The following is a 26,515-nucleotide window of genomic DNA, read 5'->3' as shown; positions in this document are numbered from 1 at the left end:
CTCCACAGCATAGACGTGCACGCCTGGCATGGTGCCGGGCTAGAGCGACTTGGATGAGGGAATGGCGGAACGTCGTGTTCTCCGATGAGTCACGCTTTTGTTCTGTCAGTGATAGTCACCGCAGACGAGTGTGGCGTCGGCGTGGAGAAAGGTCAAATCCGGCAGTAACTGTGGAGCGCCCTACCGCTAGACAACGCGGCATCATGGTTTGGGGCGCTATTGCGTATGATTCCACGTCACCTCTAGTGCGTATTCAAGGCACGTTAAATGCCCACCGCTACGTGCAGCATGTGCAGCATGTGCTGCGGCCGGTGGCACTCCCGTACCTTCAGAGGCTGCCCAATGCTCTGTTTCAGCAGGATAATGCCCGCCCACACACTGCTCGCATCTCCCAACAGGCTCTACGTGGTGTACAGATGCTTCCGTGGCCACCGTACTCTCCGGATCTCTCACCAATCGAACACGTGTGGGATCTCATTGGACGCCGTTTGGAAACTCTGCCCCAGCCTCGTACGGACGACCAACTGTGGCAAATGGTTGACAGAGAATGGAGAACCATCCCTCAGGACACCATCCGCACTCTTATTGACTCTGTACCTCGACGTGTTTCTGCGTGCATCGCCGCTCGCGGTGGTCCTACATCCTACTGAGTCGATGCCGTGCGCATTGTGTAACCTGCATATCGGTTTGAAATAAACATCAATTATTCTTCCGTGCCGACTCTGTTTTTTCCCCAACTTTCATCCCTTTCGAACCACTTCTCCTTTGTGTTGCATTTGCTCTGTCAGTCAGTGTATTTAGGGTGTGCATTCCAACTACCCTATTCAGCCAGTTAGAAGTAACATTGAAGGATTGAGGGTGATAATCACTTCCACCGACCTGCCTATGGATCCATCACTGAGAAAGGCCGATCATGTTAGAATCGCTTTTATTTTAAAGTAATCGTAAATATCATCATTTTCACTGAGCTCTGTGTGACTGATAGACGTTTTACCTTACACAATGTTTACAGTTCTATGAAGGTCTTCAGCCTATGTAAGAATCACTGGAGATTCCAAAATAAATGTAGCAGTCGACGTGAATACCAAAAGCTCCGGTTAACATTTAACGTAACTAGAAGTCCATTCGCCCTAATGCAGGACGAATAAATCGTGTTTAGAAGCCCTGACTTGCTATGGATAGTATTGCAACGAGTATGGGTAAGTTAAGAGAAACCGAGCTCGATAGCTGAAGTCGCTTGAGTGCAGCCAGTATCCAGTATTCGGGAGATAGTGGGATCGAACCCCACTGTCGGCAGCCCTGAAAATGGTTTTCGGTGGTTTCCCATTCTCACACCAGGCAAATACCGGGGCTGTACCTTAATTAAGGCCACGGCCGCTTCCTTCCACTTCCTAGACCTTTCCAATCCCATCGTCGCCATAAGACATATCTGTGTCGATGCGACGTACAGCAAATAGCAAAAAAATAGTCGTACCTCAAATCACAATACAACATTTTGAACATATTTGAGTTGATATTTTTTATCATCACTTCGATTTTAAAGAAGCTTGTACAAACGTAATATGGAACAACTCGGTCGCAACCGCACATTGATGTTTGTGAGGAAGACAAGGGTTTTTTCACTTGATGTAGAAGAGGATCAAGTATGAAATTAAAATAAAGAGACTGAGGGATTTTTATTCCATGTATGAGATACCAAACTGGAGGAAGGAGAACATAGCGTAGTGTATTCAGTAGTATGTAGACAGAGTAAAAATAAAAAAAATGTGCCAAAGTTATTGCATACCCTTCTACTATACTCTCGAAGAAGAATCTTAGTCACAGGCTACATTATTCATGCATAGTTCAATATGTAGGCGAAATCTGCTGCATGAGATTGAACGTTGGATTTATCTAGTGCATGCAGCATCAACTGAAGGGAAAGAGAACAGCACATCCCATGCAGGATCTAGAGTATTACACTGGAGTATTACTAGAGTATTACACTAGAGTATTACACTTTCAGAAGAAACAATAAATGATCTAAATGTGAATCTGTGTTACAATGAAACCGGGCAAAATTGTTATTCATTTGTTCATAAGAAAGAAACAGTTTGTTGACGTTTTTTATGTTGAAATTTTAAAACTGTTCTCTTAAAATATAAAAACATATACTGACAGTGGATATTTTGGTCTGAAACTGTAACGAAGAAAATATAACATTCCTTACATTCAGCCTTTAATACAGTAGAATTTTTCCTTACACATGTATATATAATTCAATGTCAATATTATCACAGTTTATTCAAGAAAATTTTATGATAGCCTATGTGTTATAGATTTTTTTCTTACATTTGTATTTACATCATATGGTATTGGAAACCGGTTAAGAAAGTAGCACTCTAATGTCATGGTTCAATAGAACGTTTTCACTGTTGTCATCTTCATCTGCATTATCACTATCAGCAATTCATCCTAGGTTCTCTTCCAGCTGTGTGTATTTTCCTTAAAATCGTTGAATACGTTTTACGTACAAATGGAATAATAGCAATAAAAATAATTAACTTGGTTTATATCACAAATATTTTGTTTGGCATCAATTGATTTTATGACTTTGATATGCCGTGCGTTCATTTAAAAATCCCGCCTTGAATAAATTTAATGGTTATTATTGATACATTTTTGATTCATACAGAGAAAAAGCACATCGAACCGGCCAACATACACAACGACAGCATAGTTCAGTGACAGAGAGTGTCTACAGTTGAGACCCATGTCCCAACACTGAACCAATATCTCTGTGCGCTACACAATGAGGGACGCTGGATGAAGCACTCCTTCGCAGCATCGCAAACCGCTTACTTGGCGGTAGAACGCTTACTTTTCAGTGTCTTCTTCAAGGTACCAAAGTTGTAATAGTTGCAAGGGGAGAGATCTTGGCTGTAATGCTGATGGTCAGTAAGACACAAGCGAAAACAGGTTGAACTCCCTATTGCTGCGTTAGAAGCATGTTGACGTGCAAAGCACCTTCTTTGTGCAAGAAATGAGCCACGCCACGTTGTATTCGTTTCGACTTAAATAAATACGGATGTTACTTCAACTATTTCCTCTACTGAGAGGCCGCGTGTCCCTGCCTGACCATGTTCTGAGCTGTCACTACAAACACGAAGCCATGCAGTGCTGCCATTCCTTGTCTGTGCCATCAATTATTTGCAGTGTAGCGAGATTTGTCCATGTTTCAATTGGACAACGGGTTGTTGAAGTGTTTAAAAGCGACAACTCCGTATCAGTACCTTCCAGGACGTTAAGCAAATCCAAAATAGACCTCATGGCGCTACAATCTCGATAGGCCTTGGTCTATCAAGCGACTTCTACTCCGCCGAGCGCCTGTACATTGCGAAGCGATGCATGGACAGCGCGATGAATCTCTCTGACATTATTATTGGCTTAAAAGATCGCAACCATTACCTCAGCGTCACATAGCTCCTTCATTTTTCCCATACATGGTGAGTGGACTTCCAACCAGCCCTTAGATCGAGTTAGAATTCCCTAACCTTGCCGGTAATAGGCAGGCTCGTAACCCCCAGAATGCAAAGTCGGCCTAAGCAAAATCCATAGGGAAAGAATTCTGACACTGCAGCCCTTATTACAATCTATTACATTTGAAGGGACGTTAAATACATAATTGTTTCTTCTTCTTCTTCTTCTTCTTCTTCTTCTCATGCGATTTCTGCCTGGCTTATTAATTGAATTGTTATTTTGCTGGTCTTCGGTTCAGAGCTGCTCGGATTACAATTCCGCCCGAGTCGGGGAATGCAACTGCATACGCTTAATTCCTCTGGCAAGGGGACTGGGTTTGTGTTTTGGTCTCAATACACTTTTCAGCACATACACATTTCAAAATAATTAGGGGAGCATGTTTGGTAACGTATGGTATGTGAACGTTAATTTGGTAGATGGGGTTCCAATGGTCGTGCAGCATACCTTTAGACCTTAGCTATTCAGGGTATGTCAAATCGAACTTATACTCCACCTGCAGGCGTAGCCATGCATTTAACTGTCAGGTGACCACGCAAAACAAAGTGAATAGCGGTGCGTCCGTGTGTCGTTGTGAGGTTCACAGCACACTGTACGTAAATCAGCACATCCCATGAGACATCTTAACGAGTTTCAAATCGAAAGGGCCGTCACTTTGATCCAGGAATGATGGACTTCTCGTCGTGTTGCTGTGGATTTCAATGTGTCTCTGTCAGTTAATCAATGCATATGGAATCGCTACAATGAGAGAGGCCAGTTCACAAGGAGGGTTGGACAAGGTGGTGGACGCATGACGACCCCACAGGATGACCGATATCTGACCATCTGTGCGCTGCGGCGTCGTTCACCAACTGCCAGAGAACTGCAGCAAGACCACAGGAGGGTCACTAGAGTCACGGTGTCTGACCAGACAGTGAGGAACAAGTTAAGAGAAATTTCCTATCGACTCAAACTTCCTGTTCGAAGGCCCCGTTTAACGAAGCAACATCGCGCAGCTCGCCTTCTGTTTGCCCGTACCCACGTCAACTGGCAACTTCGCCAATGGAGACCTGTGTTGTTCAAAGTCAAGTCCAGATTTACCTTGACACAGTGTAATAGACGTCAACGTGTATGGATACGCCGTGGTGAGCAGTACATGCCAAATATTGTCCAGGAAGGCGACCAACTTGGACAAGGTTCTCTGATGCTGTTTGGTGGCATCAGTATTGATGGCCGTAAGGATCTTGTCGTCATCCGTTGTAATCTTAACGCTGCGGGCTGCATCGAGCAGATACTGCTACAGCATGTGTTGGTTGCTACATACGGTGTTGGCCCTGAACTCGTACGCATGCACTGCAATGCCAGGGCTCACTAGAGCTGTATTGCAGAACAGGACATTCAAGAGATGGAAAGGCCAGCATTGAGTCCCGACCTTAATCCCATCGAGCATGTGTGGGATAGGCTTGACAGAAGTGTTCGTGGGCGTCCTGTTCCACCACAGACTCTCAAAGGCCTCGAACAGGTTCTCATTGAAGAATTGGACCTGATATATACCGCAACGTGTCCTCTGAGGACTTATACGGAGCATGCCACGTGGGTGCTAAGCTGTGATAAATGCTCGTGGAGGACATACATCATACTGGTGTGTATATGGGAAACCACGGAAAACCACATTCAGGGCTGCTGACAGTGGGATTCGAACCCACTCTCTCCCGGATGCAAGCTCACAGCCGCGCGCCCCTAACCGCATGGCCAACTCGCCCGGTTATGCTGAGACTGTTCTGTAGTTTAAATAAGGCCACGATCGCTTCCTTCCCACTCCTGGCCCTTTCCTGTCCCATCGTCGCCATAAGATCTCTCTGTGCCGGTGCGACGTATAGTAAATTGTAATAAATAAATAAATAATTAAATAAATAAATAAATAAATAAATAAATTGAAAGTCTACATTGTCAGTGGTTTCTCGTTAAGTTAGGCATGGTAGTAATCATGACAATTCATGTTAGACTTCTGAAGTAAATTACTTGTCCTTGTGGTCAGGATTCGGACCACAAGATCACCAGCCACGTAAAAAATCCTACAGGCTTGCTTTAATGCACGAATTATTGCTAACTGAATGCAGAAAGATATTGCAGTCTATAATGACAGCATTCATCAAATATACTGTATTTGTAATTAATGACCAGTATTGTATACGGTCCTATTGGTTCGGTTTTAATAACAGCAGAATTGTTAATAGTTGGCTATTTGCTGAACAATGCAGTTAATGAGTGGAAATGTCTCAAATGATGGGAAATAATAATTTCGCCACCAACAGGTTCAATCACTGTACATTCACCATGAAATATGAATAAAACTTCAGATAATTGAAAATGTTTTGCTAATTGAAACCTCAGTTGTCAGGCTCATGATTGTTGCAAATATGAGGATTCAATACTAAGGGAAACAATTGGGGATATCATCCCAGCCAATCCTACAATATAATCAAATGCTCTCGCTTGACCGCATCTCTATTAATAAGGAGAGTGCTTTGTTGCAGATTAGATATTCTTCCTTTAAGTTCTTGAATAATGATATTGGCGGGAATATTCTAATCTTAGCTTACATCTGCTTAGAGTGAGTGCTCTACACGACAATCAATTTAACCGCGGGAACATAGAAAGCGCCTAACTGTGCCTAGAGTTTTAAGCCAGCTGGGTTGAGTTGCTAGTTAAGCGCTCATTTCATGCGTTCAATATGGAGGAAACGAATCCAAGCTCTTTCCAAATACATTTCAGTATACTGTATCTACGCCGAAAATATCGACTTAAGTAGATTTTATGGCACTTAAAAAACTTCATTTCAGAGACAGATTCAAGCATTCAGGCTTATATTAATATCTTAAGAATATTATCGTAATAATACTAATTGTTCCTAAATGGCCGTGCGGTTAGGGGCGCACAACTGTGAGGTTGCATCATTCGGGAGTCCTTAAGATGGTTTTGCGTGGTTACCCATTTCACTCCGGCCAATTGCTGGGGATGTACTTATGTGCTTTAATTAAGGCCACGGCCATTTCCTTCCAACTCCTAGCCTTCCCCGGCCCCATCGTCGCCATAAGGCCTATCTGTGTCGGTGCGACATAAGGCTAATTCTGAAAAGAAAAAAATTCCTAAATGAATGACATGACCCACATATGCCACTGACATTGGCCATGATGAAATATGCTGTTTTGTGAGGACAAAAACTAGCCAACTTTGCCGCTGAAAGCAGTTATACGCTTCTTCCTCCTATGATTATAGTGTACCTTCAGTTACTGTACTGCTCAAAACTCAGCCAAAAGTGTACACAGCACATTCCCTAACCATTTGTCACACTGACAATGGACACCTTGATTTCGAACGCTTTGAATCGCACAAAAGCATGGTTAGAAAATACAACGTTGATCACATTAACAGTGGACCGAGTCATTCCCGTACAAAACGGTGTATTCTACCTCAAGGGGCATCTGAATAATCATCTACTGAAGTCCTAATCCAGGAACTTGGGTAACACACGCAAACATGACATCAATATAATGTGAGGAATAAAGCTCATAACTCAATGCCGTTAGTGTATTGTTATATTTTCCACGAACAGTGCCAGAAGTCATATTTTTAATACAATTATTATATGTAATACGTATTTGTTCTGCTGAACTGATAGTGCTGATATTAACATTCAAAATTCAAATGAGGGATTTAAATGTTGTTAATTAATTGTATATGCGGAGCAACATCTTAAGTATAGTATGTCTGATCAGAAAACTTGTACCTGAAAGGGTACGATCTTCATGACGTATCCAGGAATCACGAAATAATAGGCTATTTCCACTTACATGTTCATCAAAGACTGAAGTTTAAGCTGTTCTGGGTGAGTTCAGGCAAAGGAGCAGTGTTACGAAAATGTTGCAAACATTGCAAACTTGGGTGTAAGGAGACGAAATGCTCAACTAAGTGATATCTTAATTTTAATTTAATAAAATATTCGAATGTCGAATACCAGCATTAACAGTTGCTTATTTGACTGACCAAGTGCAGCACGGGTGGAACTCCAACCCAAAAAATTACATATGGCACCTGTATGACATAATTCACGCACGTTTGCATGCTTGCAATCCAAGTCGTGGCGACTACAACGGTTATTAATGTACCACTATGTCACATGTCTACTCACGCATACTTGAACCTCTGACCTGGAACCGCTAATAAAATAAATATGTTACCTGGACAATTACCTAACCTAAATTGCACTCCTCTAAACTCCTTGATGTTGGCATTTCATTTTCCACTAATGTATAATCAAAGTAAAATTCACCTTCCATGTAGACACAAACTCTGTGGATATCCAGAAAATTGTATCTATAGGTTTAGTCGTTTATGAGGATACGGAATCTCCGAGAATTTTTTACAATACCAACACCTTCTGGGTGACTCTAAATCATTTCCTTGTTTTCTCTTTATAGCCGTCATAAAAATGCGACGCGTTTAGCGAAAGCTAAAAACATACGTTTTCTTTGCACGGTGAACATCTAACAAAAGAAAAGTTACTCTATTCAGGCATTTTTCTGTAACTATTCCATTCTTTTTAATACAAAATGTGGAGGTTCCCGCCAGCTGTTCCATGACTACTTTATCCAGTGGTAATGAAAACGGATAATTTACGAAAGACTGAAGCTTTTTACAGTGTTATCAGATATCGTATTGTCGGCCAATTTTCTGAAAAATGCTTTCCACTGTAGGAAAGACCTTTTTTCATGACATTTATACAACGGCCCGGTAACCCAGAATGCTAGCCTTAATCAGCATTAAACGTAATACTTTCAGTTGTTCCTGGACGAAGTCTCATAACTTAAGCAAACTTTTTGATGTCTAGCTGACAGAGCTGTCATTATGTCTGGACCATGAAAATGGTAAACAGGCATTCTGAATGAAGTACTGAAAATTACTCTTTCCCATCACGCCTGATTTTGATGCATCGGTTATGCGAATATTTGTAATTAAGCAGTCCCTTTTAAAATTATGGTCCAAATTATACTCAGGTTCCTTGATGACAAATATAAAGATGAGGAAACAGTAATTTTCTCATACTTATCACCGGTATTATTGTATGAGAATGAGTCAGAGCATTCATTGATTGCACTGCTGCCTGCGTATATTTTAATCCTAAAATTATAACCTACATTTGGCACATATTTCACCCTCGAAACCTGACGGATTAGCATTATACACATCCGTTGCAGGGATATCAGGAAACTTTGTCTTCACGTCAGTCACGGATTTCTCTTGTAGCAGCAGTGCTTAAAGGTGTCTTCTCTATACTGAAAGAGTTGGTAACGCGGTTTGTGTCTCGTAGCTGTGAGCTTTCAATCGGGAGATGTTACTTTCGAACCCCACTGTCAGCAGCCCTGAAGATGGTTTTCTGTGGTTTCCTATTTTAACACCAGAAAAATGATAGGGCTATACCATAATTAAGGCCACGGTCGATTACTTCCCGACCCTAACCCATCGCTACCATACGACCTGTCTTTGTGCGACGTAAATAAAACGTAAACGAAGTCTCCTCTTGATGCTTCCTTGCCATTAATGTTGTAATTTTCCTATTTCTAATCCATATTAAAAAAAAATCTATTTCACCAACTCGGTGAAACATGGAAATCACTAATATCCATCGCATTTGCGATCCAAAGAGTCCAGACTCGCAGAATGAGTGGCTCAGGCGGTAGAGCGTTGGCCTTCTGACCCCAACTTGCCAGGTTTGATCCTGGCTAAGTCCGGTGGTATTTGAAGGTGATCAAATATGTCAGCCTCGTGTCGGCAGATTTACTGGCACTGGATAAAATTCCGGCATTTTCGCGTCTCCTAAAATAGTAAAATATGTAGTTAGTGGCACGTAAAACTAATAACATTATTACTGATCTGTAGAATTAGAGGCTACTACCTGTGGCATCGAATGTAATACATACAGAATCTGATATATCTCCTTGTCTGCAGTAGATTGAACCCAGCTCTATTCAAATCGAAACAGAAAGCCATTCAGGTTGCTAAATTTTCGGAGAATTGTTTATGTAAGTAAAAATACTAGACAACTATATAACTCAGTTTTCTATTCCGGGAATGCACATATTTACAATCAGTAATTATAGCTCTAGAGTATAATTTTAATGTTATTCCTTTTTTCAATGTGATTTGAGAAATATAAAAATGTTTACTTGGAACATAAACATAGTATGTTTAATAATGTTATTATTTCATCTATTGTACATTGTAAGTTTTCATTTTTATTGGAAGTTGTTTTGGATCGAAATGATATTTAAAAAATTATAATTGCCTTTCCAACACATGCCATCCAGTGTTCAATCTGCTGGACACTGCGTTAAGGAAAAAATCCGTGAAATAAGTTCATCTCATGACTAAAATAAACAAATCTGGTCTTAAGAAAAGGCAACTTAATATATACAGTTTTTCATTTAGCTAATGATCCCCTTGATAGACTAACGACAAAAACTAGCTTTCTCCTAAACTGTTACTCACCTAAGTATCTAATGCAATGTAGATCGTGTATCTGAGCTCAGTAAGAAGGATGCATGCAGAAAATGATGCGAAGGTTATGTAAGTTACGATAATCAAACAGCTTCCAGAGCTGTGTGTCCGTTGTGAGGGCCTGACGTATGGTGGGACATGTTAAAGGCGACAGCTTGTAGCAGCACGAAGGAAGTCAATGTAACGAATCTATCATTCAGTGTTGAGGACACTAAATAATGCACTCCCGTGCACGTGGTTCTATGCCTACCGCTACGTCACTCGAATTGATTTTAACGAAAGGAGCCGAGTGTAGCCGAGTGACCCCGATCCCGAAACACAGGCGAATACATTGTCGGCTAGTGAGCCCACAGTGTACACTATTGAAGGGGAATACATTATATTACTATATTATTATTATCACCATCAAAAGCAAGCTTTTACATCAAATTTGATACAGTGCTCATAGCCTCGGGGACTCAAGTTTTACCAGGAATCCCAAACCCATGGTCATCAATTTTCATTTTAAGAATCTCATATGCAATGGCTGAGATTCGAACCACGGCTGACTTGATGGAAAGCCACTGCTACTGTCACACTTGATACTCAAACGCCTCATTATTATTATCATTATTGTGGTATTTGTTTCAAGGAAGAGCAATGTTCAAATTAGAAATGCATGAGAAAATAACTATTTAAAGACACAAAATGCTATTACATTACAATAACAAAATAATCGTTTCATACGGTCTTCATATCAGTCCATCTTTCTCTGGTCTCTACACACGCGAGAGTGGTTTTTTTTCACCGTTTGTATTATTTCCGGCGCCAGCTGGATAGCACTCCCACACTCGGCCATTTTACATGTCGGGCCGAAGACCTTCGATGTTAGGCCCCTTTAAACAACAATAATCATCATCATCATCATCATCATCATCATCATCATCATCATCATCATCATCATCATCATCATCATCATTCTACATGTCACCTGACCCAGATGGCTGGTACCCTTTCGGTGTGGTTTCATGAATTCGGCGCGTGTTGTTTTCTTCTTTGAACCCTCGTGATCACCCATTCATAAAAAAAAATATGGGTGTTTTTTGGTTTCCCTTTAACTACCATTTATGGTCGTGAGTGGTCTTGATAACTTCTTCTTGCATGCCTTTTGGTACAATTATAGCACTTCTTGACCTCGGAATGTGAACTGTATATCATCTCGGATCATGAAGTCCTTGTATTGTCGTACTTCAAGTAATTTTCTAATAACTTTGAGCCCGTCAGCTTATTTCTGCGACTTTTTCATTCTCGCAAACAATCCATCGGATACAACTTATAGGACTTGGTGTCATCTTAAGGCGTCAATATGTAACAGTCTACTTCCACAGTGGTGTACTGTTGTTCTAGCATTAAAGCCCACCATGCTACTTTTGGCGTTAAAACGTTTTTGTGCATTTTCTTCTGTAAGGCTGCACCACCTGTAACAATCGTGAAATTAACATCCAATAGGTATATTCTGAACTTTTCTAATGCAGTGATAATGGCCAGGACTTCCAATTCATAGCTGTGGTGTTTCTCTTCTTGTTAGGCGGTCTTCTTACTAAAAAATATACTGTGTGAAACTGGTCATCATCAGGAAGCTTTTGAAGTAGAATAGCCCCATAACCATGTTTACTGGCATCTGTATAAAATTCCGTTTCATAAGAAGGATTGAAGATGCTTAAAACTGATTTCTTGCAGAGTGTTTCCTTCAATTTATTTTACACAGCTCTCTGCCCATGCTCAAACTTGAATTCGACACCTTTCTTGAGCAAATTCCTCAGTGGTCTTACTATTATAGAATAGTTCCGGATGAACTTTCTTAAGTACCCAGAGAGGCCTAAGAAACTTCGGACCTCCTTTACAGTTGTTGGCTCCGGGGGAATCATAACCGCGGCAGTTTTATCTGGCGAAGGATAGTTTTTACCTGTTCTAAAAATTCAATACTAGTCTCTACTAGGAAGTTATATTTATTCTTATTCATTGCCAGCCCATTTGTTTTATCTGATCCAACTCTAGCATCAAGCGCTTTAATGCTTCATTGTTGTCTTCAGGGGGAATTATGATGTCATCCATTTAGATCAATACTACTGCTTACTTACAAATAATAATCATGTTATTTGCTTTACGTCCCACTGACTACTTTTACTGTTTTCGGAGACGTCGAGGTGCCAGAATTTAGTCCCGCAGGATATACTTTATGTGCCAGGAAATCTATCGACACGAACACCTCAAAATACCACAGGACTGAGTCAGGATCGAAACTGCCAAGTGGGGATCAGAAGGCCAGCGCCTCAACCGTCTGAGCCACTCAGCTCGGCCTTCTCTTTGAATCACAAGGGGACGGAATGCATAGTTTATGAATCTTTGGAATACAGCAGGAGAATTATACACCTGTAATCAGAAAGGTGTCTTCGTGAATTAGTACTGACCTGATTGTGTTACGAACGAAGTGTGATATCTACTTTCTCCCTCAACAGGAACGTGGAAAAATCCATTCGTTAAATCCAGATTGCTAAATACAAGTGATCCTCTAAACTAATCCAATTATGAAATCATTGACAACGGATATCGATCTTTTACAACACTTTCTTTGATTCTGAAATTAACAATGTATACTCAGGGCAATTACTACCACAACTTGGCTAGCATATTCCGATGAACTCGGCTCGATGATTCCCTGCGCCTACGACTCTCACACTTGATTGTCAACAATAGATGTCTCAGATGGTGATAAACGCCTTGGTCTGCTGAAAACTGGTTTATCATCTTTCATTTTGATTTTCAACTTAACTACTGACTCTCTGGTTTTCAGAATACTTTGATTGCAATTGCGAGCTCACTGTATTAGCTTTGCTGCACTGTGATTCAATCTCACTTACTATACTACCACCCTGGGAGAATACACAACATTAATACTTGAAATGATATATCTGTTCTATTTTGCTATTTGTTTTACATCGCACCGACACAGATAAATCTTATGGCGACAATGGGATATATCTGTTCTTGTTTTGTACTTTCTAAAAAAAACAAAGCTACGTTAAATAACCGTTATTTTCCTTTTTTCCCAGAACTTATTATTTTTGGCGTTCAAGGAAAGTGGAAGTAAGTACATCTCCTAAGCTAAATGGTTTATTCAGGAGGATCCAGGTTCGGTTCCTGGCTGAGCCAAGGATTTTAACTGCGTATCACTAATTCGTTTGATTCGGTGACGTGTTTATGTTCGTCTTAACAATTCCTTTCGAAACAGTTTACCCTCCAGGATTGGTTTCCCATCGGACTCAGCGAGGGATCCCACCCCTTCCGCCTCAAGGCCAGTGTCCTGGAGCATGAGACTTTGGGTCGGAGATACAACTTAGGTGGAGGAAGAGTACCTCGCCCAGGTGGCCTCACCTGCTATACTGAACAGGGATCTTCCTTGTGTGTGGGGGGGAGGGGATTTGAAGATTGGTGATGCTTGTTGTTTAAATGGTCCTAACATCTATGGTCATCGGCCCGGGAAGATTGGAAGGGATAGGCAGGGAAGATGAAAATAAGCGGGCGTGGCCTTAAGTTGGGTACTTCCCACGCATTTGCCTGGAGAAGAATTGGGAAACCACGGAAAAACACTTCGGGAATGGCTGAGGTGGGAATTGAAAGCCCTCTACTCATTTGAACTCCCGAGGCTGAGTAGACCCGATCCAGGACTCGTACCACGTTTCAAATTTCGTGGCTGAGGCGGGAATCGAACCCGGGTCTAAAGGGGTGGCAGGGTGGCAGCTAGCCACTACACCGCAGAGGCGGACTCGTCTTAATCCACTTATTACCCACATACAACACGCCACACTACTAACCACTACAGAAACATGCAATCGTGAGTACATCCCTCAACATAGGGTTGACGTCAGGAAGGGCATGCAGCTGAAAAACTGGGTCAAATCTACGACAAGTGCTTATCACAATATATTTGGGGAAAGAAGAAAATATTTAAGTGGAACTGAATCAAATGGCTGTCTTATTGCATATTGTTTAATATCTCAAAAACTCCTCTGATTAGTATTATTACCGTGAGGAATACCACGCGGTTCACCATTTCCTCTGACCATTTCCCTGTTCATCGAATCAACACAATCCCGTAGCACCTGAAATGGAATATATCATTTTGTAACAAATTTGCATTGTACGATTTCCATGAATATTTTATCCTCCCAAACCAACAAGCATGTACTTTAACTGTATAACAGCACTGGAAATACAGCACCTGTTAGAAACACACAGCCTAGAGAACACATTTATATAATCAGGTATTATTCGTAGGGAAAGCGATTGGAAGAAAACCAGTCCAATAAGGGAATGAACAACCAAGGATCGTAATCAAATATTACAATTTATGAACAATGATTAACTATGCATGAGAGGAAATGTCCACAGTTAGAAGGGAGGACTACAGCGCGTCATTCAGTTAACAGCGATGAGTGTAATTCCACCAGTCGAGAGAAAATCTGGTCCATTCTCAATGAACATCATGAAATAAGGCGCGTAGGTGAAGAGCCAGGAGACTTTATTGAGAACGACTGATCGAATGAAAAATGTAAAGCTGGAAAATATATTTGTAACTCTGTGCGTCCCATTATTTCCTTTAAACAATGTCAGTCATTTCAGATGCATTCTGTAAAGAATAACGGATAAATTCATCTCATAGAAAATGTGATGTTATTAAACATTAAGCTTCTTATAAGAATGGCGAGTATCAACAGTGTATAACAAGAATTATTTTACAGCGTACCTCATTCTCACTTTAATAATAATAATAATAATAATAATAATAATAATAATAATAATAATAATAATAATTGTACCGGGAGGTACACCCCAACGCAGCGCATATAAATCTAGCCCCTAAAAGAACTCATCTACTGGTGAAACAGTGAAATTGAAACTAGACCAACTTATAAATTTACTCAGAAGATGTCACCACTAAAACATGATGTAATTTTGTCATTGTGAAGTTTCCTGAACTGACTGTATTTCTACTTGTTTTGTTTGCCATTCATCGAGAAGTTTGGACATTCTCCCATAGATGTCACTACTAAGAACTATGCTCATGCACCCTGGTGCGAAATGAAAGAACTTTTGATTTAAAGAAGTTTGGTATTCATAAGTTTTTTTAAATTGATGTTCATTTAATTTTGGGTTGGCAATATTTATATTCTCTTTCCGCCAGTTTTGAATCCAGCCAATCCGTAATTTCTGTAATTAATTTTCTACCAATCACAGTCTTCTTCTTCTTCTTCTTCGATTATGAGTGTAACTTTGAAAGTACCCAATAAACATGAGAGGGTGTGGCTAGTTTAATCTCGAATGGTCTCGAACTTTCCCCGAGGGTTTATAAACTGCGGATTTTTACGTCTCTTGGCCAATTGATCGTCATCTTACTGTGTGTGTCAAGCAGGAAGCGGGAGGCCTCTTCGTCAGCTGCTAGAACTCCTACAAGGTAATGGCCACATAACATCTTTCTTTCTTATTAGATCCGCAGTTTAAGCCGAGAGAAAGGTCCGAATCATTAACTATATAACCTACCTTTCTGAAAATGTAACTTCTGCCGGCTAAGGTAATAATCTCATAAAATCTTTAACTGTAAATCGGGAATAGAGAGTGATAATACCCTCTAGAGCTCCCCTTCATCTTGGTTTGAGGTGCCACGCTTTTGTTTCTGCTATGTATTAATGTGATTTCCATGCACGCTGCCTCAGTAGTTTGGGAATAGCCCCTGTTTCGTCAGTCAAGTGCCCTATAGGTTTTGAGTTTTTGGAGCTCAGCCTTCGGCTCCATTCAAATTGTACTCGGGCCGTTTATTTAACCTGTTCTTTTTCTCTAAGGCCCTGTATGTTGGGTACTAGATACTCTGTGTAATAAAATCTCTATTTGTAAATAGTGCCTTGTAAAGCCAGAGCTTATCAGATTTTCATGCTATGTTGCCTTTAGTAGGCTTGGAAAACTGAGAGCACGTTAGCTCTCTTTCTACTGTTGTAAAAGTGTCTCGGGGAGGCTTAATATTGTAATTTACGGAGCAAGTGCTCCATGTATTAGGGGATTTCTGCCCTTGTAAAATCGTGCTCTTTTGTAAATTTTGAGCTAGGAGTTCAGGAAGAGTAAAGTGAGGGCTTGAAGCTCACGATCTGTTTACACCACCCATTATGTCGTTCAGAGACTTGTTTAATGTTGGCTACTTGTACCTGTAAATTGTGAAATTTTGTATTTTGAAAATATAACCTTCAGTTTAAGTTTCAATTAATTTTGCCATTGTAGTTGGACCCATTCGCCCCGGCACCTTCTTTCCCCTCTGCGATCCACAAATACCCCGGAATAATAATAATAATAATAATAATAATAATAATAATAATAATAATAATACACGTTTAACGTTTACAGCGCCAAGGAGCGCGGTAGTGCTATTTTTGCAAGCGCCTTTTTTAAAATATATAATTTGCTTTACGTCACACCGACACAGATATGTCTTATGGTAACGATGGGATAGGACAATGCTAGGAGTGAGAAGGAAGCGAAAATGGGAAACCACAGTAAAACACCTTCAGGTTTGCCGAGAATGGGTTTCGAACCCGCGTTGTTTCATTGATAGGAGTCAAACTGCTTGTTTAATCTTTTTCCTTCCAAGTGGTTTAACGTAGCACTAACCCCTCCCCCAAAGACACTACAGCCTTTGAAGGGCCTTGACCTACCAAGCGACCGCTGCTCAGCCCGAAAGGCCTGCAGATTACGACGTGTCATGTGGTCAGCACGACGAATCTTCTCGGTCGTTATTGGCTTACTAAACTGGGGCCGCTATCTCACCGTCAGATAGCTCCTCAATTCTAATCACGTAGGCTGAGTGGACCTAGAACCAGCCCTCAGGTCCAGGTAAAAATCCATAGCATGGCCGGGAATCGAACCCGGGGCCTCCGGGTAAGAGGCAGGCACGCTACCCCTACACCGCGGGGCCGGCACTAACGTCGCACTAACACATCAAATTTCCTTGGCGACTTAAGGATTAAGACAGGCTAGGATTGAGAAGGTAACAGCCATGGCCTTAATTGAGATACAGTCCCAGCATTTGCCTGGTGTAAAATGGGAAATCACGGAAATAATCTTCAGGGCTATCAACGATGGGATTCGAATCGACCATCTCCCAAATGAAAGTTCACAGCTGCTTGGCGCGAACCGCGTGGCCAATTCACTTGGAAAATGGATGTTGTTGTTGTTGTTGTTGTTGTTGTAGGACAACAGATGGGCGTGATTCTAATTATTGCTCATACCTTTTTACTGTGCATTGTTGTTCTGGAGTTACGAGTTCTGGAATTTTACGAAGTGTCGCTGGCTCTGACGTAATGCTAACTGATGTATTGTATGGAAGGAAACTTCCATTGTAAAGTACAGTAATTACAAGACTAAAATGTACGTCATGAATTATTGAAGCTCTTGAAGATGAGTGGATGTTATATAATAAGTTCTCTCCTGTGGCACAACATCCGACTGATTCAAATCGTCTGAGAGTCCTACTGGGAGGACTTGCGGAACTTCACGTAAAACGATGTGTTTGGTGTGGGTCAGTACCATTCCAAGACTACTTTTCAGAGCCCCATTGTCCGGCTCCTTGGTTGAATGGTCAACCTCGTCGCCTCGGTTCAGAGGTCCCCGGGTTCGATTCATTACCGTGTTGTAGAGTTTAACGTTAACTGCTTTTTCCCCTGGCTCGGTGACTCAGTTTTTGTACGGTCCCCAATATTTCTGCAACTCTCACACCAAACACAATTCTATCCTCCACTACAAAACCACGCAATTCTCATACACAGCAAATGCCAGTCACCCTCACTGGTGGATCTGCCTCACAAGGGCTGCACCAGGCTTGGAATAGCCACACGAAATTATATATATATTATTATACAGCCCCATTCCCTCCTGAACGATAATGTACCGAAGAAAACAACTACCCAATTCTCCTCCATGCACATTTTGTTTACAAACTTGAAATACCCAGTTCCCTCTAATTCTAAAGCCCCGTTCCCTCCCGTCACGACTTGTGCATTTCATTTGTGTACATTTTACATGTCAACACTGGGAGGTTACTTCTCGTTATGATTTGCTCATTCATTTGTGTACGTGTGAACTGAAAATTGTGAGGTTAGTTGTTCATCACTTCAGATCAATTTCTGGCAGTTAAAGGTAAAGAAGAGAACAATCTCAAATTCAGTTTTGTTTTACCGGGCGAGTTGACCATGCAGTTAGGAGCGCGCGGCTGTGAGCTTGCATCCGGGAGATATTGGGTTCGAATCCCAATTTTGGCAGCCCTGATTATGGTTTTCCGTGGTTTACCATTTTCACACCAGGTAAATGCTGGGGTTGTACCTTACATAAAACCACGGCCGATTCCTTTTCACTCCTAGCCCTTTCCTATTCCATCACCGCCATAAGACCTATATGTGCCAGTGCGGCTTGAAGCAAGTTGTAAAAAAATGTATATCTCCAGAATTCTAAAGCCGCGTATACACTTGAGCATTCGCCCCGAATGAGCATGCGTTGCCGATGCGGGAGCGCACAAGCACGACTCGCATGCCAATCTGTTGAACAAGTTTTCACTGTGTTCGGACCTCGTGCGGACCGAAAACACCGTCTGTGTTTAGGTGTAGTGTAGTATTTTGCCTGACCTGAGGCTGCAATGGTGAATCGAAAATTGATCGTCGCCAGTTATTGTTACATGTATTTATTGCATTCCTTGAAAACAAAAAGGAGAAAGCGGTGGTGGCAAGGAAAACTGTATGAAGAGAGATGATTTAAAGGTATTGTAATAGAATTCGTCTTTGGGGTTGCACAGAACGGGATACTTGTGGTAGTACCCCAGGAGGATAAGAGAATTATTCTGGGACAATTCCATTTCAACTTGAAATTACTTTCATACTCTTACTTCACTTCACTTGCACGAGCGAGATCGCATATGCATAGGTGGAAGCAGTCGGCTCATACTGTTCGGGCTACCCCACTCGTCCACACTGAGCACGAACAGAGCACGTGCTCACTTTGAGGTGCCGACAACATTCGGATCGGGCTGAGACATGCGGATCCATTCGGTTCTCCCTGTACTCATCTGAGCAAAACTGAGCAAACGCATGCTCATTCGGGGCGAATGCTCAAGTGTATACGCGGCTTTACAACTTCTCCTGTCCTTTTTAGCTTTCAACTCTTTTTCATTTTCGTTATTGGGAGAAATATGATTTATTGTGGAAATATCAACTTCCTGAATTTACACCTGTAATTCGCTAGTATTTGTCACTTCCTCTACCTAGAAATTATTTTTATGGTCCAGCCATTTTTTATATAACGCCGACTAAATACTTCTGCCTTCAGTTAATCATCACATATACACTTTCCCTGTCCTTCAATAATTCCTGGAATGACCTTCCTGGAACATGTTTCTGCATTAAAATTACCTATATACGGGGGCTGAAAATAAAGTAGGTTTTGGCAATGTAGATAGAGCGTGATATTTAATGAACTACCGAGTACAATTGCATTACATTCGTGCAATGTGTCCATCCGCAATGTCTATTAACTTTTGCGCCCTACTGCGCGGAGTACAGAGCGACGTTAGGGATTCAGCGCCCTTGGAGGGGTTCCTTCAACTTCGGAAACAGGTCGAACTCACAAGGACCACCCAATGCCACCGTTGCAATAAGAGCTTGGCACTGTTTACGACATGAAAACGTGCGTTGTCATGCAACACGACTGGGCGGTCGTAACGCATGGACATAGATGCCGCTCCAGATATCGGCAAAAGTAGTTACTATTGACGGTTTGTCCCTCAGGCACAGCATGCGTAAGACTAACACCCTCGTAGTCGTATCCCACAATCAGCATGAGCTTCTCCCGACTGTGTTCCTGTCGAAATTACTATGGATGCGGCGAACCTGGGTGACGCCATTCATTCGATCGACGCTTTGATTCAGGCTCGTACGCTTGTGCCCACGTCTCGTCAAGGGCAACAATACGCTGCAGAAATGTGTCTCCTTCGTTGCGGTACCTGTCCAGGTGGATGCCAGCCAGTGCATCTCGGTGCCATTGCTGTACGTCGGTGAGTTGATGCGGAACCCAAAGGGACGCAGTTTTCCCCATGTTAAAACATTTCGTCAGTATGTGCCACACCGTATAATAACTGAGACCAACGTCTACGGATTCCCGGACATTCCATGGATGGTCTACGGATACGAGACCACTCACGATTTCAATCTGATCTTGAGAAAAGTACGGCCGACCCGTGCGGTGCAAATCCGCGGTGTCATTTCGAACCGTACGAAACGCCTCGACTCATCGTACACATTTCCTATACCGTAATTCATTCTCATCAAGGGCTTCACGTAATCTTCGATAACATTCTAATGCATTTTTACCACGGGCAACCTCGATTTTAATCCACAAACGCTGATCACTTTTGGAAAATAAACTTATGCTTTACAGCGGTGAAATCGACACTCTTCACTTCAATGCCATTCAGCAACAACACTCCCAACTGGATGCCTGTAAGAAGCACACCACACATCGACAACAATGCCACTTGGCCACTCCTATATCCTATTTGCGCATGCCCGATCATCTGCGAGTGTCTGGACTACGTTGCCGATACTTTATCTACACCCCTCGTACATACAGTGCATATAGATATCCTTCCCTTTTTCACTAAAACTCATACGATTGATAATTATCCTCATGTCATGTCATCCTTAGGTGACTTTTTTCATAAATTCAATTCCCCAATACGTTCCTACAATCTCTTCTTACTTCCACCAACATTCCGAACTCTATTTCCTTCTAATGTGCACTTCCTTCTTAATATCTTCACTTCACTATGATAATATAGGGGGCCTTCACCATTACTGTCAGTTTAGCAGATACATACCTGTTCTCACGCTCCTTAACAACTGCTTTTATACCATCCTATAGGCACTTTCCATTTTTATTGTGAATTTCCACCGATCATAATTATTTTTAAAAACCTCCCCAGCCCTACCTTATCAATAATATCGTACTCTTGAATAGTTCTATGTTGAAACATTTATTTTTATTACGACCTAAACAGCTTCGTGATCACTTATACCATCCATCACTTCAGTTTCTCTACAGAGTTCATCTGGTTTTAACAACACGTCTAGAATGTTCTACCATCTAGTAGGTTCCATCAGTTCCTGATCCAGCTGTTCTTCCCAAATTAACATGTTTGCCATTTGTTGGTCATACTTTCTATAATTCAGATTATTTTTCCCAGTTAATATCTGGTCGGGCTGAGTGGCTCAGACGATTGAGGCGCTGGCTTTCTGACCCCAACATGGCAGGTTCGATCCTGGCTCAGTTCGGTGGTATATGAAGGTGTTCAAATACGTCAGCCTCGTATCGGTAGATTTACTGGCACGTAAAGGAACTCATGTGTGACTAAATTCCGACACTTCGGCGTCTACGGAAACCGTAAATGTCATTTGTGGGACTCAAAAAATAACATTATTACTTAATATTTGGTAAATTTAGATCAACCACAACAATTGCGCTCTTTTCTCTGTCACTCCCCACATTGTTATTTATCTTATCAAATTATTCCGCAACAGAATCAACCCTTCAAATTCAGTACACCCCAAAACATCAAGTCTTCTATAATCCTCAGACATGAGCCTCACACTTGTAATATGTTGTTTCCACCCTTTCAGGTTGTAGAGAGCTGGCCTTCTGAACCCAACATGGCATGATCAATGCTAGCTCAATCTGGTACAAAAATTGGTCAGTCTCGTGTCGATGGATTTACTGGCACGTAATCGAAATCCTGCGTGGGAATATTCCTTCACCTCGGCGTCTCCAAAGAACATAAAAATGTAGTTTTTGGGACTTAAAAACATTATTATTATTATTATTATTATTATTATTATTATTATTATTATTATTATTATTAAAACATTTTCTAAGTTCACAAACTCTCCTTTCACCAGTATGGATATTTAGACTCCAATCACTTCAGTCCTGTCATTACGATAAACACTCTTTAGTTCCGGGAAAAAAATCCACATCCGTAATATCACTCCTTACCTAAGATTCAAGTCCTATTACTATATCTCGTAAGAATGCATCTATTAAATTACTAAGTTCTGTTCCTTTCCTTACAGTATACCTGCTGTTTAACAGTAATAACTTTACGCCATCCTTACCTGACATCCAATTCCATGTACACAGCTCCCTAGTCCACCCCGTTTCCTTGAATGTACCTCGATATAAACCTCCTAACAGTCCTACTCGTTGGATGAATGGTCAGCGTACTGGCCTTCGGTTCAGAGGGTTCCGGGTTCGACTCCCTGGCCGGGTCGGGGAATTTACCTCCATTGGTTAATTCCAATGACCCGGGGGCTGGGTGTTTGTGCTGTCCCCAACATACCTGAAACTCACACACTACACATAACACTATTTTCCACAACAATAACACGCAGTAACCTACACATGGCAGATGCCGCCCATCCTAATCGGAGGGTCTGCCTTACAAAGGCTGCACTCCGCTAGAAATAGCCAAACCAAACCAAACCAAACCAAACCCCATGGCACTACAGCCCTTGAAGGGCCTTGGCCTACCAAACGACAGCTGCTCAGCTCGAAGGCCTGCAGATTACGAGGTGTCGTGTGGTCAGCATGACGAATCCTCTCGGCCGTTATTCTTGGCTTTCTAGACCGGGCTAGAAGTAGCCACACGAAATTATTATTATTATTATTACCCTTCTAACAAAACACCATAACTTAAACGTACCCCAGCGGTTCAAGCGAGGGTCATCCGAGTGGACATCCCTATCTCCTATCCATCTACTGCAATCTACAAATCTTACTCCCAGTTTCCCACATAACCACCACATAGTCTCATTCAAATCCCCAATCACCTCCTAGCCAAAATCCCCCTACACAGTATCCCACTGATAACTATCTATGTTCCCTTACACTTCTCCCGTGCTGTCTTAACCAGATCCCGCACATTCCCATATATGTTGTACTTATTCCTGCTGGCCTTATGTTGTTGATAACTACGTATAATCTACCACCTTCCCCTTAACTCCTCCATCCCTTCAACATTCCTTAAAGTCTGCCGTAACCTAATTCACGCACAACACTCTTCCCAATACTTTCCTCATGTGCCTAACGATAGAGACCCCATGACCAAAGCCTCAACACCTTCCATTTCAACATTAGGTATTCTTCTCAATAAAAATTACCCTCACTTTTGTTACTCTGATTACAGGATAACGGTGATACAGATACTTAATTACCTATATAGTCTATAGCACATAACCTTGCACCTGGTATAGACGCCATAACTCACCAACATTAGAAAACCCGCATACGAACTGTATCTACAAAAGCTGACGATCACAACTTCAAAACTTACATGGTTAACTGTTTCCAATAAGGGCAACATTTGTTTTTAAAAGTTGTTTTACGTCGCACCGACAAGGATAGATTTGATGTCGACGATAGGACAGAATATGGTTAGGAGTGGGAAGGAAGCGGCCGTGGTCTTGATAAGGCCTGGTGTGAAAATGAGAAATCACGGAAAACCATGTTCAGGGCTGCCGACAGTGAGGTTCGAACTTACTATCTCCTGAGTACTGGACTTTGGCCGCACTTAAGCGAATGCAGCTATCAAACTCGATAAGGGCGAAACTAACCCACGAAGTCTTTCTCGCAGTGACTGAATACTAATCTGTACTCTTCTTCTTTCCTTGCTAAAATTTTCACAATTTATTGGGGCTGTTATTCGATGTGCATTTGGCCCAGTTTAACAGTTGGATTCCCTTCTTCTCAGTAAACCTGTGTGGATGACTGTACTGTATTCATTATTACGTGTTCTTTGATGGGTGGTGATGTGGTGTGTTATAAGCATACGAAGGGAAACGTATTGAGAACAACACAAACGCCCTGTTCCCTAGGCAGAAGAATGAACCTTACGCAGTTAAAATACCCTGTCCTGCCGTAAATCGAACGGGTGGCCTTATGAACCGAAAGCCAGCATGCTAGCCATTCAGCTAAGGAGCCAGACGCCACTTTATATTTACACGGTTATCGATTCATGTTTCTAGGGAGTGGCATCAGAAATGGATGACTTGTTGCGTATGTTTTTGTTGCAGAGTTATAAAACTCTCATGAGGCAACAATCCTCTGCTGGCTAAGAGTTGCCATCAGGTATCTCTCTGAGTTAGGACAGTACTGGTTATCACACAGTTAAGATAGTGAATTGTATCGTTGTGTATGTCAGTTTCGGTTACCGAGTCACTACTGGACGTCATCTTTATAGTGTACTTATAAGCCAGAAACAAAGTGATTTCAGATCTATTTATAAACATTCGTACGGAAGGAAGGAGTAGAAATCGGAAGAAAACGACTCTGAAGGTGGATTCTCCAAATGCTAGTTTTCGAAACGTTGGATATGCAAACGTAGCAGCTTCCTAGTTCTATACATAAGCGTAATAATTCACTATGAATGCGTGGATCGTATAAGATGAACCACGTCATCAGTCACAGACACTAGTCCAATCATAATTATCTACATATAATAGTAGTCACATGCGGAAATCAGAACGGAAGTTGTTAAATATAATAAAATGTCTGTCTGTAATCTGTGACATGTAAAAGAACAGGAAACTTTGGAACTCAGCAAGTCTCTAAAAATATTGCTTTAATGATCAATAGTGAATTAAAAAGAAGTATCTATCCCGTTTAGTGCAGTAGAGCATTCCATAAATAAGACGTTGAGTGAAGAGGAAGCAGTAAGAGGACGAGAATGTTGGCAAACTTTAAATAACTTAGCCTCCTCCCCCCATCAAACGTCATTAAATCATAACTGACGGGAAGTTTATTGCGAGAAACTTTGGAAGATGCCTGCATACGTTGGCATTTCTCATACAAATAAGCGAGCCTACTAAACTTCTGGCAGTCCTAGTTGTTTCTGGGCTAAAAACTTTTATCGGTAAGGTTAGGCAGGGGGGAGAATTTAAGTTCGAAATTCTTGTTTGATTAAATTGGGAGGGAATGAGATTAAGGGAAAAACAAATTAAAGATTTCCTAATGGAATACGTTACAGCACTGTTAGTATTAATCAATCAAGCACCGGATTGTCGGTATCGTGATGGTAGTCGCCGTGACGCCAGTTTAGCGTGACTTGCGAACCACCGGTACTAAATGCTATGTTTCTCAAATTTCGACTTCTATTGGTCTGGATTTGAACCATGGCTACCTCGGTGACGATGCCACTTGTCCATTATATACAATCGATAATGTTGATAAGGATGCTTGATTCTTCTTCCCCACTAGCCTTTTTCCTAATTCAGTGAGTTCGGCGCTCTATTTGGATTTTTCACAACTTCACGAAGAGATGCCCTTCCATGTTAATCCTATGTGGAGGATGCATTCAATATTTTGCGTTTCTGTGGTTGTTTGAAATGTTATATATTGTAGGTAAATGATTACGTGTGTTAAGGCCATCAAAACTACCCAGTTCCCAAGCCAAAGGAATTAACCATACACAGAACCGAAATCGAGGCCCTCTGAACCTAAGGCCAGTACGCGACGCATTCAGCCAAGGAGGTGGACAGATAATTATGATGGATGATATTTTTTTTATTCTGACATTTACTTACCACTAACCGGTCTCATACAACACTGCATGTTATATTTACGAACAATATAACATAAATATTTCTAATTAAGTATATGATAATTGAGGTGGCAGCTGCGTAATTAATTAATGGTATGCAGCTAATTTACACGTAAGATAAAACCACATGAACATGTATTAAAATCAGAGCAGTTAAACATGTATCAAGTACAGTATATTAATTAAAAAATTGGTATTACGGTAGATTATATGCAAATTCCAAATGTTTAAATAACTGTGTTTATGTTCTGAAATAATATTTAGTCTAGAATATGTTGAATCATAGTAGTTTTTTAATGAAGGGTAAATGTATAATATTTGAATGCACTTTATGTAACGTATCACTTGGTATTTTCTATTAATTTGTTATTTTCATAATTTTCATGTTATAATATATAATGTGATGTGGCATTAATTAATGGAATGTGATTAAGTTAATACAATAATGCAATTAAAATAATGAAATAATTATACTACATGTATACGTAAGATATACATTACATAGGTGAAATGTGAACTCACATGCATAACTTTAGCATGAGTTATTACCATTGTGACATTTTATAAATTACATTCTTTTACGTCTAAAATCCATTTGTACCGAGATCGATAGCTGTAGTCGCTTATGTGTGGCCAGTATCCAGTATTCGGGAGATAGTAGGTTCGAACCCCACTGTCGGCAGCCCAGAAAATGGTTTTCCGTGATTTCCCATTTTCACACCAGGTAAATGCTGGGGCCGTTCC

The sequence above is a fragment of the Anabrus simplex genome, chromosome 2 (assembly GCF_040414725.1).
Source record: "Anabrus simplex isolate iqAnaSimp1 chromosome 2, ASM4041472v1, whole genome shotgun sequence".
NCBI classification, from domain to species: domain Eukaryota; kingdom Metazoa; phylum Arthropoda; class Insecta; order Orthoptera; family Tettigoniidae; genus Anabrus; species Anabrus simplex.
The sequence above is the reverse complement of the archived record's forward strand: the minus strand, read 5'-3'. Positions refer to the sequence as shown.